Source organism: Capsicum annuum, chromosome 10 (assembly GCF_002878395.1).
Source record: "Capsicum annuum cultivar UCD-10X-F1 chromosome 10, UCD10Xv1.1, whole genome shotgun sequence".
NCBI lineage: Eukaryota > Viridiplantae > Streptophyta > Magnoliopsida > Solanales > Solanaceae > Capsicum > Capsicum annuum.
In genome coordinates this window covers 105833329-105850326 of record NC_061120.1, presented here as the reverse complement: position 1 = coordinate 105850326, position 16998 = coordinate 105833329, and positions in this window count along the sequence as shown.

Genomic DNA, 16998 nt, shown 5'->3' with positions numbered 1-16998 from the left:
TTTATTTCTTTCTTGGGTCATGTTGTGGATAAGGATGGTGTTATGGTCAATCTATCCAAGGTAGCATTGGTTTGTGCTTAGGATATACCTACTTCTCCTATTGAGATTTAGATGTTTATTGGGTTAGCAGGATATTATCAGCGGTACATCTAGGGTTTGACTTCTTGTACAACTCCTTTGACCAAGTTGACTAAAGAAATTATGTTTTAGTGATCAGATATATTTGAAAAGAGCTTTCAAAACCTCAAGAACTTGTTGATTTTATCTTCTATCTTGACTTTGCCTAAGGAGGTAGTGGGTTTCACTATGTTCTGTGGTGTTTTTGGAGTTGTCTTGGGTGGTTTTATGATGCATAAAGGAAAGCTGGTTGGTTATGATTCTCAATGTTGAAGCCTCATGAGAAGAACTATATACCCTACTCATGATTTGGAGTTACAATGGTAGTGTTTGTGTTTAAGTTGTGGCAATACTACTTAAATGTAGTTCATTATGAGATTTTCTTTGATCATCATAGCCTTCAGTACTTCTTCATTCAGTGAGATCTTATGATACAATATCGATGGTTAGAGCTGCTTAAGGATAATGATCTCACTATTTCATATCATGGGGGCAAAGATAATGTAGTAGAAAATGTCTTAAGTCAAAAAGTGACATAAATGGGGAGTTTGACTCATTTATTGGTAAGGGAGAAAGTTGTATCATTTACATTTAGTCTTTAGCTAACCAGATGGTTAGGTTTGATATTTTGACACCTAGGCATATTTTTTCCTTTGTTGAGGATATGTCTTCATTTATGGAAAAAATTTGAGCTTGATAGATTGATGATGATAAGTTAAGGGTGATTCATTATAAATTGTTGAGTAGTGAGGCAAAGACTAGATTTCTTTGCCTTGATGGTATTTTGAGGATTGGGGCCACATTTTTGTATTGAGAGTTGGTAGATGGGTTTAAAGTATTCCATGGGTCCATATTTTTGTATTGAGAGTTGGTGGATAGGCTCAAACTATTTTATTCATCCAGGGGCGGAATAAAAATACCATGACTTAAAGCAATATTATTGATGGTATGGTATAAAGAAAAACATTATTGGGTCTCTGGCCATAAGTTTGAATTTCTAGCAAGTGAAGTATAAGCATCAACGATTGAGTTCCCGAGTAGAAATGGGAGCCGATCACTATGAATTTTTTGGTTGGTCGACTCCTAATTTTTGGTATGCTTGATTATATTTGGATGATCGTGGATAGGTTAACTAAGTCCACATATTTTATACCTCTAAGGGTAACCTGTAATGCAGAGAAGTTGGATAAGATCTATATTCAAAAGATTGTTCAGTTGTATGGTATACCTATCTCCATTGTTTTTAATAGAGGTAATTAATTTACTTTGATTTTTTGTAGTCTTATTTAGAGTGAGTTGGGTATTCAACTTGATATAAACAAAAATTTTACCCTCAGATTGATGACCAATCACACTAGACTATTCAGGTGTTAAAGGATATATTTCAAGAGTGTGATATGGATTTTAGTGGTTATTAGGACCAGTAATTGCCCTTAGTAGAGTTTGTCTACAACAAAAGTTACCATTCCAATATTCAAATTATTTTTTTTGATGCTATGTATGGAAATAGGTATAGATCCCTGTGGGAGGCTTTGATTTATTTTAAGTTAGGCCTTGGGGTAATTTGCTGAGAGAATTGATGGATCAAGTTTGATTAATTTAGTAAAGGCATGTGGCTTCCCAGAGTAGGAAAAAGAGTTATGTCGATCATCAGTTTGTGATGTAGCATTCATGCTTAGTGAGTGTGTTTTGTTGAAGGTATCACCCATGAAAAGTGTGATAAGATTTAGGAAGAAAGGGATGCTTAGTCTGATATTTATTAGGACATTTGAGCTTCTTGGGAAGTTTGGAGATGTGGCATATATCCTAGCTTTTCCTCCATATCTGTTTGTTGTTTATCCAGTATTCTATGTAGAAGAAATACCATCTAGATAATTCTCATATGATTCTATGGGTATCAGTTGCATTAGATCATAAATTATCCTTTGAGAGCCCATTGTTATCCTAGATAGGTAGACTAGGAAGTTGAGGTCTAAGCATATTTATTATGTGAAAGTATAATGGAAACATTTCCCTATGAGAAGGCAACCTGCTAGGTTGAGTGTAATGACCTAATTATTGGTGATTTATTTGAAATATTTATTTCTATGTGATTTGAACTTTTACCTCTCCCCATGGTTTCTTTGTGGTTTTCTAGGGTGTGGGGATGATTGGAACGGTTCCTAATGTATTTCGATATGATTTATGTAAGATTATGGGTTTTGATGGTCTTAAAGGCTTATTAGTTAACTTTGGTCAACATCTTTTGACCTGTGTATCAAATGGCAAACGAACTATGCCAACAGATTAGAACATTAAGTTTAGGTTGGTAACATGGTTTATGTCATTTTAGGACTTTTGTATTTCATTTTTGCCCTCAGTCTAGAAAGTTTTAAAAATATATCTCTAAGGTAAATTCTAAGTTAACAATATTTTTTCAAAATTTTGATATTGCCATTGAGTTTGAATTTAAAATTTAGTGGGTAGAATAGTTCATTTTCGTACTCGAGATTCTGAATAAATCTTGAGGGTTCTGTGGAGACTAGGAATTCTCTAAGTCTCTAGCTGGTGCACCACTCAGATGGTGCATTCGCTTAAGAGATGCTTTGGTTACTTAAGCAACATAGCCTGACAGCTAGAGTGTCACCCAAGAGACACCAAACTCACTTAAGCAACACTGGTATGCCAGGCGCCCGTGGCTTAAGCGATAGCCAAGTCACTTACGCAATAAGGTGGACTTCTCTTAAGCGATGCCTAGTCGCTTAAGTGATAGCTTCCTAAGCGACTTGGTAGTCTCTTAGGCAATACTTGGATGACTACATCCCCCTTTTTGAGATTTTTTCCATTTCGAGACTTGGAGGTTGGGGTTTGTGTTTTTTAGCATTTTCTTTCATTTTAATCTTGGGTATGCTCCAAATCCCTATTTCAGTTATTTCCCTTTGATTTTTATCATCTAATTCTTTTTCAAATTTGGATTTAAATTTGGAATTTAGGGATTTTTGCTCAAAAGACGCAAATTAGCATTTTCTTCAATTCAAACCCTCAATTTCAACCTGTTTTCACTTGATGTTTTATCCTATGAGTTCCTTTAGTCTTTGTAAATATGTTTCTGGACTAAAATTCTGATTTTACCTTTTTTTTTTCAAAAATCTATTTTGGAGGTCTATTTTAAACTTTGTTCGAAAATAGGCAATAAGGTTATCATTGACCTTTTGCACATGTAGATTCTATATTTGTATGTTTTAGATGATTTTAGATCCATGTGTCAGGTGAAAGCTCAGTGATAAAGGCCTAATTATTTTGGTTTTGACATTTGAGGTCGTTTATGGCTTAACTTTCTTCAGATTAGGTTGGGTAGTTAATAATAATATAAAAGCATGCTATGTGTATAGGGTTGTATCATGGAAAATGTGTTTAGGTGTTTTATGTACTAACGTGGGGTCTATGTGGATAATAGTTAGTGGTTTACTTGATATATGTGACCATGTGGGGTCTTGAATGGTGTTATTTTCCTAGTATTAATATTTGTACACCTGATTGTACTCCTTTTTGGTGGGAAAAGCCTTGATTTTGGGATTTTTGTGGTATCAATGACATTTTCTTGCATACTTTACTTAATAGTTTATGGATTATATTGGATCATGGATGGTTGGTTTAATTTAGTGGATTTTTGGCTTACATGGTTGGTATATTGGATATTCTTATTTTGGTTTGTTGTGAGCATTACATCCCCATATAATATTTATTCATGGAACATTAGTACCATTGGTGGAATTACTGGAAGTATTGACTTTTTGATAGAAAATGTGGCATCATTAAAACTCCTCTATCTATGTATGTGTCAGAGAGGAGTTATGGATATTGGTATTGTATATTGGTTGTATATAGGTTGATGAACCCCTATGGATCCTACATCGGGAGTATAAATCAGTAGATGTATATAGAGGTTGTGCGACGACCTCGTGCATCACATCATCATCATCATTCTTATCTTCATTGCATTCCACATATTGTGCTTATTTTGTGATTGTATTTCTATTCTTGACTTTATATCTTTGTATTTATTCTATCATCCTATTCTTGTTTATGGTGCATATGTAAATTTTTTCTTCTTTCCCCTACCTATATTTGTTATATGTTTATATAATAAAACTGTTAGGGTAGACGGTGTGGGCTATCTTTTGGACATTTTTCTATTATAGGTGATAGTCCCTTAGTTAGTGTTTATATGCTCTATTTTCTACTTTACTTAGTTGGCCTATAGTACGTACTGAGTATAAGAGGACCTTTCTCATTCCTACTATTTTATTTTGGTGCAGATCTAGGTACGAGTGCAGAACATGGATAGCTAATTCATGCATCATTTGGAGTTTATTCGAGGTAGTAGTGATTTATGTATCCTAAGTTGGCCACTACTTTTTCTTATCTCGATGATATCTTATTGTATTCAAAGACAGGGTTTGTTCCCTTTTAGATATCCTATGTATATTTTGACTTTGAGTTGTATTAGTGGTTCTTAAACTATGACACTAGGTTGTGGGATTAATTTTGGTGTCTTGATTGTATTTTCACTAATATCATATTTGAGTGGTTCGACTTTGCTCTAGAATCCTTGCCTTGGGTTTCTAATATTTGATTTTTCATTTTTATATTAGTTGTTTGATAGGCTTACTTGTCAAGGCTTGCCATGACAAGTGCCATCATAACCCTTGTTTTATGGGTCGTCACTAATTGGTATCAGAGCAACTAAGTTTTCATTGGTCTCATCAGTGTAAAAATAGGGTGTCTTGTAGAGTCTAAAAGATCGATGCATAGACGTTTGTATCTATCTTTGAGAGTCTTTAAGATATCTTTAGGAAACTATTCATTTTGTTATAGCATATCATGTAGATCTTTCATACCATGTGTACAAAGTCATATTACACTCTTTTTCATTAGATCCAGTAAGGCTAGGGATGTGGATCTATTATCTGGGGAAAGAGCCTAGTCTAGAGGGCGAGTTATGAGTTGTGGTCAGGCTCAAGGTAGAGGATGGGCATAGGGATTTACTCCATCAAGAGATAGCACTAGAGAAATCTCTCTTAAGCCTTAGGTTGAGAATATTGGAGTTATGAGGTCTACTCTGGTCCTACAAAGTTCTTCTACCCCAGTCTTAGAGGGGTTGTTGATTTAATTTTTGACCCATTTGGAGGGTGCTCTTATGAGTGCACCTGGTGTTCCTCCAGATACAAGTATATTACTCCGTCTATGCCAGAGACTTCTTATGGTGTTTCTTAAATCTCGAGGGTGGATCCTTCTATTGTACCGATATTAGCTTTTGATCCAGGACCAACTTTCTCCTATGTGCCTGCATATTTTTCTTTTTATTTTAATTCTCCATGTGAGCCTCTTAATGTTCTTATTTGTATATCTACCCTCGTAAGAGACCCTTTAGTAGTAGATTAGGTGTACCAATCTTGTGTTGTGACTTTTGTTGTGCATGAGACTTAGGTAGATTTGATTGTCCTTGATATGGTAGATGTTGATGTCATGTTGGGTATGGATTGGTTAGCACCTTATTATACTATTCTAGATTATTATGCTAAGACTGAGACTTTAGCTTTGCTGGGTGTACCAAAGATAGCTTCAAAGGGTGTACTTCATTCAGGTCCCAAGAGAGTTATATCTTTCCTTAAGGCTCTTTGTTTGGTAGAGAGGGGATCTTAGCCTTATTTGGACCATATTTGTGATCCTAGTGTTATTTCCCCTCTTTTTTTAGATTTTGTACATATTGTTTATAAGTTCATGGATAGTTTCCCTATGGATATGCTTGGTATGCCTCTGGATTGCAATATTAAATTTGCTATTGATGTTTATTCAAGCACCAAGCTTATTTCTATTCCTCTTTATAGGATGGCCCCAATAGAGTTGAAGGAATTTAAAGATCAGCTGCAGAAGTTATTGGATAAAGGATTTGTTTGACCTAGTGTATCACCTTGGGGAATGCCTATCTTGTTTGTGAAGAAAAGGGATGGGTCTATGCATATGTGCATTAATTATTGGTATTTAAACGAGGTGACAATTAAGATTAGTATTATCTTCCTCCTATTGATGATTTTTTTTATCAGCTTCTGGGAGCTTTGGCATTTTCAAAGATTGATTTGAGGTGTGGGTATCACCGATAGAGGATTAAAGCATTAGATATCCCAAAGATAGATTTTCAAACTCGATACGATCATCATGAGTTCTTGGTCATGTCTTTCGAGTTGACCAGTGCCGCAATCGTGTTCATAAAATTGATGAATTGGGTTTCCAATCATATCTTGACTCTTTTGATATTGTATTTATAGATGATATTTTGGTTTATTTCAGGCGGTGAGGTTGGTCAAAAGGAGTATTTGCGGATTATGCTTCAGTAATTAAAGGATGAGAAGTTGTACGCTAAGTTCTCCAAGGGTGAGTTTTGATTAGAGTTTGTTTCTTTCCTTGGTCATGTGGAGACCAAGGATGTTATTATGGATGGCCCACCAAGATTGCAGTGGTTCATTTTATTAGTCTAGGCCTACTTCTCCTATTGAGATGTAAAGTTTTATTAGTTTAGCGGGTTAGTATAAGCACTTTGTCAAGGGTGTTTCATCTATTTTAGCTCCATCAACCAAGTTGACTTAGAAAAAGATTTTCTTTCAGTGGTCTGATGCTTGTGAGGTGAGATTTCAAAAGCTCAAGCATTTATTGAGTTCAACACCTCTTTTGACTTTGCCCAAGAAGAGTGTTAAATTTACAATCTTTTATGATGCTTCAGGTGTTGGTTTAGGTGTTGTGTTAATATAGGATAGTAAGGTAATTACATATATTTCTCGTCAGTTAAAGCCCCATGAGAGAAATTACCCTACCCATGATTTAGAGTTGTGTGCGGTTGTTTTTGTCTTGAAGTTTTAGAGGCACTACTTGTATGGAGTCTGTTGTGACATTTTCTCGAATTATTATAGACTTTGGTATTTTTTTCCCCAGCGAGATCTTAATATGAGGAAGCATCATTAGCTTGTATTGATTAAGGATTATGGCTTTTCTATTCTCTATCATTCGGGCAAGGCTAATATGGTTATGGACTAATTGACCAACTCTGCTTATTTCATTCTTAGTCAGGTCTCGCTGAGAGGTTGGCCCGTATCTATATTCGTGAGGTAGTCATCTTCATTGTGTACTAGTGTCTATCATATCAAATTGAGATTAGGTGTTTCGATATCACTTTTAGAAGACTTTTCAAGAGGAGTTGGGTACCCAGGTTGATCTTAGTACAACTTTTTACACCCAGACTAATGACCAGTGAGGGTGGACTATTCAAGTTTTGGAGGATATACTCCGTTCTTGTGTCATAGACTTTGGACTCAGTAGGAGTAGAATCTAGATTTAGCAGAGTATGTATATAATAATAGTTATCATTCCAATATTAAGATGGCTTCTTTCGAGGCTTTATATGGTAGGCATTATCGTTCTCCAGTTTGTTGGTTTAAGGTTTTGGAGATTAGGCCTCGATATATAGACATGCTTCATGAGTCTTTGGATAGAGTTTGGGTTATTCAAGATAGACTTCAAGCGGCGTAGAGTAGGTAAAAGTGCTGTGTAGATTATTCCTGCCTTGAGGTTTACTTTTTATGATTGTGTATTTCTTTGTGTATCCCTCATAAAGGGCATAATGAGGTTTGGGAGAAGAGGTAAGCTTAGCCCCAGTTATATAGGACCTTTTGAGATCCTTCAGACTATTGGGGATGTCGCTTATGAGTTAGCATTACCTCCAGATTTATCAGTTGTTCATCTAGTTTTTCATGTTTTTAGGATTTGGCATAACATTCTAGACAAGTCTCATGTTATTCGTTAGGATTCAGTGTATCTAGATAAGCAGTTGTGTTTTGTCGAGAAGCCTATCTCCATGCTAGCCAGGGATGTTAGATGGTTGCATTCTAGAGCTACTCCTATAGTTATGGTCCAATATAGGCATTGACCTATAGATGAGTCGACTTGGGAGGTCATATCTGATATGCATAGTAGTTATCCCTAGATTTTTGTTGATTCAGGTATTTTGTTGCCCCTAGTTTAAGGAAAAACTAGATTCTTAGTAGTGGATGATGTAATGACCTAATTTATGGTAATTTTGTGTAAAATATTTATTTTTGTATGATTTGACCATTTTACCCCTTCCCATGGTTGCTTTGTTGTATTTCTAGTATGTGGGATGATTGGCAAGGTCCCAATGCATTTTGGTGTGATTTATGTGAAATTATGGTTTTTGATGGTCTTAAAAACTTATTGATTGACTTTGGTTAATAGCTTTTAATCTATACGTTGGATGGCAAAATAGGTTGCACTAATTGATCCAGAATGTCGATTTTAGGTTGGTAATTAAGTTGGTGTGGTTTTATGACTTATATATCTCATTTTGACCCTCCATTCAGAAAATTGTGAAAATAGGTCTCTAGAGGCAATTCTGTGAGAACAACATTTTTTAAAAATTCTAATATCGCCATTAAGTCCAAAACATCGAATTCAGTGGGATAACATAGCTCATTTCCATACTCGAGATTTTGGATAAATCTCGAGGGGTCCACAAATACTGGAATTCTCCAAGTTTCCAACTGGTGCACTCAATTAAGCAATGCTTTAGTTGCTTAAGCGACTTGTCCTGACAGCCAAAGTGTCGCCTAATCGACACCAGGCTTGCTTAAGTGATGGCCTGGTCTCTTAGCGATACTGGAATCCTAGACGACTATCGCTTAAGTGATTGCTAAGTCGCTTACGCGATATGGTGGGGTTAGCTTAAGCGACACCTGGTCCTTTAAGTGATAGCAATCTAAGTGAACCGGTAGTCACTTAGGCAATGTCTGGGTGACTACATCCCTCTTTTTTGAGATTATTTCTCCATTTTTGAGACTTGGAGCTTGGGGTTTGAGTTTTTAGGCATTTCTTACCTTTTTAATCTTGGTGTACCGAATCCCTATTTTAGTTATTTCCGATTTATTTTTATCATCTAAATCTTTTTTAAACTCAAATTTAAAGTTGGAATTTGGAGATTTTACCTCGAAAGACCCAAATTAGCATTTTCTTTCATTTAACTTGGGTTTTGTCATATAAGTTTCTCTACTTTTGGGATACATGTTTTTGGACAAAAATTTTGATTCTATCCTTTTTTTAAAAAAAAACTCATTTTGAGGGTCTGCTTTGACCCTAATTCAGAAATGGGTAATATGGGTATAAATGACTTTTTTTTATGTGCAATTTTATATTTGTGTGTTTTGATTGATTCTGGGTCCATACATGAGGTGGAATGAAACATCCTGGGTTTTGACCCTTAGAAAATTTCCTAGAATTCCATTCTCTGGACCCAATACGCCTCATGGGTACAAGCCGTATGCTGGGGTACGAGTGGTATGGTTCTTTTGTATGTTGACTAGTGTTAGTTGGTGGGATGGTTTGGGTCACTTGAATGGGAATAACTTAGAGGTATGAGTCATAAAGATTTGGTATGAGTCGTAGCAGGGACTCGTATGGTGGGCAGTGTTTGATCCTCTTGGTATTTTATTCTGCCAGAGGTACGGTTTATGGATATGGATCGTATGTTGTGGTTACAACTTGGTTGGATGAGTCGTATACTGGATAGTGTTTGATCCAAGGGTTGAGGCTTTGATACGAGTGGTGGATATCAATCTTATAGAAGGGTACGACTCGTATGGGTTAGTCGTATCCCTGTGATGGGTTTTAAGGAATTTAAGTGGGGGTATTCTTGACATTTACCTACATACCCTAACTCGGACCACCGACTTCTAATATACTTAGGAGGTTATTTACCCAATTATTCTATTCATTAACTTAGAAACTATTCCAAAACATCTCATAATTCTCTCAAGAGCTTTTGGGGAAAGAAGGCTAGGGTTTCATCATATGGATTGCTTTAGGACTTATCTTGGTGATTTCTTTAAATCAATTATTCAGTATAAGGCATTATTCTCTTCCCTCCTCGTAATTTCAACTAAAGGCATGGTTTATATGATTGATTTCATCATTTTACTATTTCATGATAATGGCTTTCAACTATTATTTAGGGGGTTTGATATTAAATGCTTGGTTATGGTTTCCTATGGTTTTTATTATGCTTTTATATGCTTTAATGGCAGTGTTGGAAAATTGGATTGCATGGTAATGGTTTAATGGTCTTTGGAATTGTTTTTGTTATATTATGCCCCAAGGTGTTCTATAAAATGCTTATAAAGATATGTTCATTTCATTGACTTCTTTTAATGAAACTCTTGCATGTTTTAAACTGGATAACATAAATATGCATGGTTTAAGTGGTTTGAAAAAGGCTAAAGGCTAAATAGTTATGCTTGTGGAGAACATGGAAGTCTCCCAAGTGGTTTAATATGGTTTATGGAAAGTCACTTGAAAGTCCCCTTAACCTAAATGGTTTGGCTATAGATATTACTTCCAAGTAAGGGGTGGTATAACAATACCACCAATATTGGCATTGGTTAATAAATGGTAAATAGATTGTTTGGACATGGATTTAATTGGGCATTAATGTTGGGGTGTGTAGCTAAGCCATAGAAGGTGGCAGTCCCGGGAGGTAGGGGACCAAAACTGAAAACTCATATTTGCCGACATGAGGGGTCTTAATGACCATGTGTATGTACTGGTCATCCTATAGGATATTCCCTTTTCGTGCGGCTACACGCATTGGAGCCCTTTCAACAAGTGGAGCTAAACCCATATGGCCCATAGGTAGTTCGGACGGCAAAGCTATACAGCTTCGGTATAAAAGTTTTTAATGCATGCTAAACCCCGTTTCCTTTCCTGGCCCTTATATATGTATGCTTTTATGCATTATGGATAGTTTCACTTGGTTTTATAACTGGCATTAGTTTATCCTTATCCTGAGATTTATGCTACCGGTCATTCACTAACCCCGTCAACTGGCGGTTGTATACTAATGCTATGCAAGAACTATCTATTGTACTCCTCATGTTTAGCATGAAGATTCGGTATTACCATTTAGACTAAAGTGGTGATCTTCCATCCTTTCTGGAGGCATCATTTCATGTTATAGATTTCTTTAGATACTTTTATTTTATTTTGGATATTGGTTTTTGCCATAGTTAGGGGCATGTCCAAACCAGATTTGTTTACTCTTTTGGATAGAGGCTTTGTGTTACTTCTAGGGGTGTGTAGGGGCGGGATCATTACTGTTGTCATCCTTGGCATTCAAATAAGTCTGCAGGTTGACATCATTGGACTATATTATTGGTTGTTCCATCTTATTATATTTTCGGATTTATTTTCATATTATATTTTGGTATTCCGTTTGGTTAATGGTCTATTGTTTGGTTTGGTATGGTTGGGCAGTTGGTATGGTACAGTTGGACTCAGTTGGGTTGGTCACTATTGTGACTTTATGCCAGAGTCTTAGTGAGAATAATAACTCTATATTGTTATATGTTCAAAATTTATTCCATCTAAGGCTGGATATAGGTGGTTGGGTTCAGTAACAAGGGGCGGTCCCCAGTCCAAGTTAGACTTGGAATGCTCATTACGACAAGGCCTGGGGTCGGTTCATGCCAAGTTTGTATCATAGCCTAGGTTCATGGTCAATTGGGAAGTCTACAAAGCCATGTCGAGTTGATTCTGTTTTAGGGGTGTGAAGCGTACCACACTCATAAGAGAGAGGTTGTAATACATTTAGGAATGTTTCACTTTCTTGGTATTCTATCTTTAAGATTGAGTTTTCAATCCTGGAATCTCTTCTAATCCTTGTTTGTTCGTCTTTAAGATTATACATCCTAGATCTGGAATACAAGGAAATTCTTTTATCCCATCCAGGGATAATGATAAAGGGGTACGTCTAGAGTACATCTCAATCTCATGGTCCTATCCCTCATGGTGCTGGAGTTTCTCTTATTCTGGCTAGTTCTTCTCAGGTCCCTCAAGGCAATGTAATAAATGCAGAATTTCATCAGTCTGTCCATGTTATTGCCCAACAGGTTACTGCATAGGCTGAGAAAGGTGCGACTGGCGCTTTTTCTGTTGAGGCCACAAGAGTTGGTCAATTTATGAAGATGGGTCCTCCAACTTGTACTGGGGTGAAGGTGGAAGAGGAACCATATGGCTTCTTGGATGAGATGGAAAAGATTTTTTGGGTAATACAAGCTACTAATGTAGAGGGAGTTAACTTTACAGCTTATAAGCTCAAGGATGTTGGTTATCAATGGTATGAGGAGTGGGATAATGATAGAGGTGATATAGAAGAGGAAGGGTTGTGGGAGGCCTTTTTTAATGACTTCTTGGATTGGTTCTTTCCTTAAGAGTTGAGGGAAGCTAAGATGGAGGAGTTTTTGAACCTCAGGTAGGGAAGGATGTCAGTAAAGGAATATGCTTTGAAGTTCCATTAGCTATCAAGCTATTCTCCTGATTTGGTAGCTGATATGAGGACGAAAATGAGGAAGTTTACTTCTAGGTTGAGTAGAGATTTGATTCTAAAAAGCAAGACTTTCTTGTTGATTAAAGATATGGATATCTCGAGGTTGACTGTTCATATAAAATAGGTTAAGAATCAGAAGAGGAAGCAGGCGAGATTTGGAGATAGGTAGGGAAAGAAGTGGGAGGAGTTTTGGCTCTTTTTTTGAGAGTGCTCCTTATCAGTCGGGAGACAGGCGTTATCAAAGAGGTGATAATTTTTGGGAACAGGTTTCCCAATCTTAGGAGAGCAGAGGTCAGTTAATTTTTTAGTGTCCTTCTTGTCAATTCTATGGTCATCCTCATCAGGGCTATTACAACAAAGAAAGTGACAAATACTTCAATATGGCCAAGTAGGCCATTATCTCAGGGATTGTCTGGTCAATAAAGTTGCTACGGGGTGAATAAGATTCTTGTGGCTTCATATTCTGCTCCTACAGCTGGTTGGGTGGCATTTGCTTCTGTTACTTCTTCTAGTTCTAGTATTGGTCGGAATAGGTTGTATGCTTTGGCGTCCCAATAGGAATCTGAGGCATCACTTGGTATCATTACTAGTATGTTACAGCTTGTCTCTCGTGACGTATATTGTTTACTTGATCTGTTGTCCACTCTTTATTAGGTGCCTCTATATGTGGCTGTTCTTTTAGTTTTGATCTGAAAGTTATCTCTAGTCCTTTTTCTATTTCTCCCCTGTAGGTGACTCGGTTATTGCTAAGAGAGTCTATAGGGGTGTGTGATATCTGTTGGTAGCAAGCAGACCTTAACAAATCTGTTTGAGTTGGATAAGCTAGATTTTGATGTAATTCTAGGTATGGATTAGTTTCATTAGATCTGGAATGCCTATTTGGGTTAGTAGCGTATTTGGTTAGGTGTTTGAGCCTTTATATTTAGTTTTGACCTATTGGGCGAGAAACTAGTTAAATTTAGCGTAAAGGGATTTTGAGGGTCAACTTGTTAAAAACAATCTCTTTTTGTAAATTCGATGGTTCCATTAAGTCCGAAATGTCAAAATTATTCTTGTAGCAAATGTATTATTTTTATGGGGTCTTAAACAAATTCTGAGGGTTCAATCGAGACTAGTTTTTCGGTGCTTAATGAAATCCTTCTTCGTATTCGTAGGCTCCTATTGCGATCACAGAGAAGGAAAATATTATTCATCTCGAACATGATATTAGGACCACATATACAAAGGGTTGCCAATTTTATTTATTACATTCGCGGGATTGGGACCATATTTTCCAAGGTTATTTGGCCCAGATCCTGGTCGATATCCATTGCGATCTTGATGGTTTGACCACAATTCCAGGACAAAGGTTAGGTTGGTCTTCGTGTTAGAATTCTGGGGCTTACATTAACATAGAAGAAATTCTATGCGGGCAGAATTTAAATCATTTTCTCGTCCAAAACCCCGTTTTCAACATTTTTAGACTTTGGGAGCTCGGTTCTTGGTGATTTCAAAGAGTTCATCAATGTTGTGCCGGTAAATTCTAAACTCCTATTTTCATTATTTTCTATTTATTTCATCTTCAAACAACTTTAAATCCTTGATTTCAAGCTTAGATTTTTGGGGGTTTCACTCAATAAAGTACAAAATTGATTTTTCTTCAATTTCAAATTTGATTTCAACTCATTTTTTGTTGGGTTTTCAGATTTAGAACCCTCTTAGTATAGGAAACATGATTCTCAAAATAAAATGTCTAGACTTACCTTTTTCTGTTCTAAGTCAATGTTTGAACAATTTTTAAACCCAAAATGAAAGAATCCAATATGGGTATCATTAGACTCCTCTTAATGTGTATATTATATTTTTGATAGATTTGGTTCATTCTGAAGTTGCTCATAAAGAAAGACTCCATGTTGAAGGGTCTAGGCTCATGTTTCGACTATATCAGGCAGGTTATGACTTAACTTTCTTCTGACTGGGCTGAATAGTTATCCATTCATGTAAAGCATGCTATGGATTGAGGATTGCTTCATGAGATCTTATTTTGAGATAGTTATTTCATCGTGTTGCTCTTGTGGGGGATTATTTGAGTATTATTATTGATTTGAAATATTATTATTATGATGCTAGAGTGTGGGCATGTAACACCTCCAAATTTCATGCATGTTCTTAGTAGGTTACTATGTGTTTAGGGTCATGAGAAGCCCCCAACATGTAGTTATATTGAAAGCTCCTGTCTCGGCTTAGCTTGGGTGTGAGATTCTTTTTAAGTAAACTTCAAACGACCATCAATCCGTGAATATGATGTGTTTGTCAGCAAAAGACTTACCAAAGAAAGTCTTTCGAGTCTTCTACCTAATATATCTGATTTCACCTTAATCCGATATTGGAATAGAAAGCTCTACTCATTGTACCTGAGAGTGTTTGTCTGCGAAAGATTGACGACCTGAGTTGATGAGCTGTAAACTGGTTGACGGGTGGTCAACACCTGTTGTCAACCATAAATAGAGAAAATCAAAATCATCTAGATATTGACGAATTGAGTTGATGAGCTATCGACTAGTTGATGGACCGTCAACTGAGAAATTCCTTCTTAGGGGTAGTTTGATCTTTTCCTAACCTCAAACTCCTCCCCACAACTTAAATCATTCAATAAATGTTATTTACCCATCACTAGTCAGTTTTCAACGCTCATTCTCCTTTTTACTCTAAAGACTAAAGAAGCGTCACGGCCCAAAAACCAAGGTTCATGATGGCACTAATCGCGGCAATCCTTGGCAAGTAATCTTATCAAACAAACTGATGCAAAAAAGGAAAATAATAACAATAACCAAGGAAAGGCTTCTAGAATAAAGCCAAACCACACAATATAATAAATGCAGAAGAACATAACCAAACATATAAGACCAAAATCCCAAAACCAGGTGTCACAGTGTAAAAACATCACTATTACAACTCGAGATCAAAATACATAAGATATCCAAAATAGGAACAACTTTTTCTCTGAATGCAAAATAAACACATAGTCTAAAAGAAGAAAGGTAGCAGTCAGCTCCAGAAGCAAGAATCTAACCGCTACCTCGAATAGCTCCAAAGTATCACCCAAAGTCAACCACCATGAGGTGCATTTGAACTAGGATCTAAGCCAAAAGGGCACAATAGGGGTGAGAACAGTCTAATTATACTAAGTACGTATCATTGGCCAAATAACCAAAGCAGAAAATAAAGCATACAAAATACACACTAATGTCACGTCATCGCAACCACAAAATGTCCTAAATAGTAGCCCGCACCATCTCCACTAGTAGTTCTACAATATTACCATACACCATAACAATACGAAAAAGAAGTATGAGTATTCAGTTATCACACATACAAATACAAAGGAAGAAATACACATAGACAGTTATCACATCAAGGAAAATAATACAACACAGAAATGTACAAAGTTAATACAAATGTAATGGAAATGATTATGATAATGCTAATGATGATGATGATGATGATAATAATGATGATTCCCTAGGTTGTCACACAACCTCTCTATACACCTAAGAAGCTAAAGCTTCCTGACGTAGGACCTATAGGGGTTCTTTAATATTCAATGTCAATATCCTTAACTTCTTTCTGGCACATCCATCGTAGAGGGTTTTTAAGATATCACATTTTTTGTCAGAAAAAGCTAGTGTTTCTAGTATTTCCATGGTGTTACCAAGGTTTCAAGAATGTATATGATATAAGGATGTAATGCTCACAACCAAACAAAATGAGTATTTTCATATCCAACCAATATACCAACTAAGTGAACCAAAAATTCACTCAATATTTCTAGCCATCCATGAATTCCAGTATAAACCATATGCCAAGGGAATAGAATAAAATTAAATTACACCATTGATACCACATTAGGATTTTTCATTAACAAGATACAATTAATTTCACGTATACAAAGCCAACAACATCATATAAGACCCCACAGGGTCACACATAATAGATAATGTTCCAAAAACCACAAAATACATCAATATATAGGCCCCCACACTGGCACGAAACAATACTTATATCTATTTTCATGATTAGTACCCATACGCTTAACATGCTTTTGCATCAACAATAACTTCCCATCCTAGTCTGAAGAAACTTAAGTCATAACCTACCTCAAATGTTGAAAACCAGTCTGAAGCCTTATAACCTACCTCAAATATTGAAAACCAGTCTGAAGCCTTACTCCTCACAAATGGACTCGAGATCAGCTAAATCATATAAATATAGAACCTATGCATCGAAATAAAATTAATGATACCCATATTACCGATTTTGTGTCAGGGTCAAAACGGATCCCCGAAATGGGTTTTTTTAAAAAACAAGGATAAAATTGTGATCTTATTTTTGAAACATGTTACCGATATTTTTGGGAGTCTACAAATGAAAAACCCAAGCAAAAACAAGTTAAAAATGAAGTCCCAATTGAATAAAAA